The 4,178-nt window shown below is 39.5% G+C and overlaps 1 non-coding gene across 1 annotated transcript; it reads left to right on the forward strand.

Moving 5' to 3' along the window:
• The first annotated feature begins 2,881 nt into the window (after positions 1 to 2,881).
• On the forward strand, positions 2,882 to 3,041 carry LOC149001794 (U1 spliceosomal RNA). Its single transcript, XR_016170604.1, has one exon. It is a non-coding gene; the product is annotated as a U1 spliceosomal RNA (small nuclear RNA).
• The last annotated feature ends 1,137 nt before the right edge of the window (positions 3,042 to 4,178 follow it).

Genomic DNA, 4,178 nt, shown 5'->3' on the forward strand with positions numbered 1-4,178 from the left:
ACTCTAGAATCGCCCTATGAATTTGCGTGCCAACTCATCGAAGTTTATGATCCTTCCTGATGGGAGGTTCGAGAACCATTTTTGTGCCGCTCTGGTTAAAGATGAACCAAAAACCCTGCAGAGAATTTCATCAGAATTACCTGCAACTGCCATAGTTTGCTAATAATAACCGATGTGGGCCATAGGATCTCCATAGCCGTCGAAAGTGGAAAAAGTTGGCAAACGGAAATTGTGAGGAAACTTGTATCCCGCAATTGGCTCGGCAAATGGAGTCTTTCGAATAACTGAGTAGATATCATCAGTTATCCTTCCTCTAGCTAGTTGTCCCAGCTTCTGATTAATATTGGCCAATTCCTGACCAATATGTGTTGAATGATCTTCTGCAATACGATCACGACCTTGAACAAAACGATCATCACAAACTACTCGATCATCATGAACAGCCCGATCATCACGAACAACTCGCTCATCAAGAACAGCTCAATCATCACGAACGGCTCGTCTAACAGTTGGAGAGTGAGTTCTCACTCTTGTAACCAACCTCATATTCAAATCGGTTGTACTTCCTTGCAGTCCGTCAAACCGATCGTCCCGCCTAGGTAGATCGTCAATTCTTCTAGGCACTTGGTCACCTTCACGAAAGTTATGACCGATATTCTGATCTTCAATCAATCTCTGATCCCGTGGCAATACACGCCTTCTTGTATCGCGATGATCAGGTTCTTGTGGTAATACCACTCGTCTGGTTAGCACACGGAGTGCTGACTTATATCCAAAAGTTGAACTTTCAATTGATCCAATTGATTTTGGAGTGCTCTGGAGGATTGTGTCCCCCTTGACCGCCATCTACTTCGAGAGGTGGTAAACTTCCCTAAGGAATATCTGGATTATTTACTCCAGGGATTTGGACACCAGTATCATGTTGTGCAGTGGCTGCTGTTGCTGATCTAGTCACCATAGCTTTCTGAATCGTTCCCACAGACGGCGCCAAATGATGCATCCAAAATCTGCTCAGCCCTTAGATCTCCTTAGAATGACCTGCAAAACGAAAGCGTTAGATGTGGCCCGACCACTGGGGTCGGGAGTCCACCTCTGAAGGCTAAGTCCGTCGATGAACTTAATCACAAACGGCTCTACCAGAAGCACAGAGCTAAGGAATGAATAACTAGAATACGATTTAGATCATAAGCATCTGAGTGTTTACGTCCAAATGTGTGTGTATCGATTTGGATCCCCCTTACCTTGTAGGTAAGTGATGTTTATATAGAGTGTACCTTCCGATCTTCTTCGTTAGATGTATTTGAGCCTTCTTTGGATAGTCGTTGGATCCTAACAGTTAGATCCGTTGAGCAATAGACTTCTACTAGTTTGAACTAGTAGAGGACTCCTAAGATAACCTCACGGTTCTTTGATGATTATCCCTTCAATAGTGATAAGTGACAGCCGCCAAGTTGTGTCTGCCATCATTAGGGTAATTAACCTAATCCATAAGTCGGATTAGGGCGTGCTTGTGGCTGATTTAGTTTTCTTCCTCAGCAAGCTATCTCCTGGACCCGGCTCGCTCCAAAGCGAGTCGACTCTCTTCGCCCCGACCGGAGTCGAAGGTCAAACCAAGCATGAACCAGGTTCGATCATATTTTCTCCACATCAAATTGTGACCATTGGATAATTAACTACCACATGTCACAATCCTAGATATAATTTTAGGGAATTGCCAGGGCAGAGAATTGTAAAGGATGTAGATCTGTGACTGAACATTGATTTTCCTTTTTTGTTGAAGCATTTGTTAATGAGTGATTAAGACTTTCTAGTAAATCTCACTTCTTAAACCTTTCCTTAAAAAAACCTCTTGTTGTTACCCAAAAAAAAAGGACTCTTTGTACCTCTCCTTTTTTCCTTTTTCCTTTTTCCTTTCTAGTAAATCTCACTTCTTAAGCTTTTTTTTTTTTTTTTTTTTTTTTGAGGGAGGGGTTGTCAAGGCTAAATCTCATTATTCATTAAAGAAGAAAAAAGATATTGGATATATTGGTGTTTTGAAGTTTTAATATGTAGTATATAGAACGAGACACAATCTCTTCTAAAGTTATAATATATAGTAGAGTTTTTTACGTGTGAATCCCTTTAGTGGACCATAAATTAATGTTGGGACCCTTTAGTGTAGTATATTACGTGTGGGTCCCAACTAGACTAACACCATTAATCACTGTTAAATATATTGAAATTTGCAAATGAAAAGGGACCAAAGTACGTACATCTTAGGTTATTTAATACATGTTGTTAATATATGGTTTTAAAAAGAAATAATTGGTCATTAAACTTATATTATATGATATCCAAAAAGGGGTGGGGGGGAATATAATAACACAATATATTAAATAACCTGAGGGGCATTTTCCAGGTTTGAAAGTTGAATATACTTAACAACGGCTAACAATGTTAGTTTGGTTAGGACCCACACATAATATAATACACTAAAAGGACCCAACATTAGTTTATGGCCTACTAAGGGGACCCACACATAAAAAACTCTATAAAATATATAGAAGAGACATAATCCTACTTTTTAATATAAACATAGAACTACTACTAAGGATATCTGGTTTTTTCTCTAATAAATTTATCATACTAGAGGAAAAGAAAGCGATTGCCAATTTGGCATACATGTGGGGTGTATGTGTTTTTCATTATTTGTTTTGAGTGTCTTTGAAATTTAGTTTTTCAGTTTTTTTTTTCTGCGAGTGAAAAAAAGGGTCAAGGGTTTGAGTCTAGGTAGACAAAGAGAGACTCTAAGATGATGACGTCTTTTAATCCCACATTGGCCAAGTATTAAGAAAGAGAAAGGAGAGTAGAATATAACTAAATGAAAGAAAAACTGAAAAACATACTTACCTGGATGGGGTCAATTACTGATCCAGAATGGTCATGGCCTAGGTTGGGGACCTCCATTGCACTTGGGAGGGGTGCCCGCTTAACATCTCCCCAAGTGGGAGAGTGTACATCATAATTTGTGGTAGAGGGGGTACGCGTTCGCGCGGCCCCTACCGATTTCTTGTACAATGTTTTAGTAAGTGATTCAGAGTCTAATTTCAAGCATGTAGGAATCCGGACAAATGAACAGATTGATTCTGGTCGAGAGTTGTGTTGAACTAAGATCATGTTTTGCTGCTAAGATTGATTCTCTATTTGCTACCAAATGTGAAGTTTGCTTGCTTGTATTGGCAAAAATGGTTGACTGGAATCTGATATACAAGCTCTAATTCCCTTAAAAAATGATGTCAATGATCCTGAAAACCGCCTCTTGTCATGGTAAAGAAATGATATAACAGTGCTGGAGTTGTGGTTGCAGTTGATCTCCACAACCCACATCTGTATACAAGAGCTATGGTTCCGATAATTTGATCCTTCTTTGTGCCAACACACTTTGGTGGCACCCAGCTCCGTGGTTCATCATAAGCTTTGCAATTTCGGCATCCCTTATATCTCTATGTCCACTTATTTCAGTTGAATTGAATTGAGCTGAATGGATAACAAGATTAAAATGATGGACGAATCGGATGACTTCTAAAGGGTTAAACGTTTTTAGATCAATTTAGGAGTTTCCATAAGAAGACATTTTGTGTTTAGGTAAGCTTTTCAATTTCCAAAACCAATAGTCCACCACCTCTTAACAAGCCTTTTTTTTTTTTTTTGGAGAAAAGGAGACTTTATATTAATAGAAATAAATAGAATACAAACAATAATACAGGATCAGGTTCTAAAGAACCTACGACTGTCGCTCTTCTACAACATATTGAGAGAGTTGAGCAGGCAAAGAGAGTGGATCCAACAAAATTTCTTGGTCCGACGTTGCCAATCAGGCTAAAAAATCCGCACACCCATTGGTCTCCCTAACACCACGCACCAAAATATACTCCTGAAACAAAGATCTCAAGTGAAGAATATCCTCAACAATGTGTAGTATCCCCCAATGTGCGCGGTAAGTACCCAGTAAAGTCCTAATTGCCACTTCGGAGTCTGAATGCACCAAAACCTTATTGCAGCCGTATTGCTGCGCAAATTGCAAGCCACACCGAATTGCAAGCATCTCAGCATGAAAAACACCCACATTAGCACAACCACCAGAACAAGCAAAAATAACATCACCTCTACAATTTCGAGCCATAGCACCATACCCTCCA

The sequence above is a fragment of the Hakea prostrata genome, chromosome 10 (assembly GCF_041222555.1).
Source record: "Hakea prostrata isolate BN-2017 chromosome 10, UWA_Hpros_2, whole genome shotgun sequence".
Lineage (NCBI taxonomy): Eukaryota > Viridiplantae > Streptophyta > Magnoliopsida > Proteales > Proteaceae > Hakea > Hakea prostrata.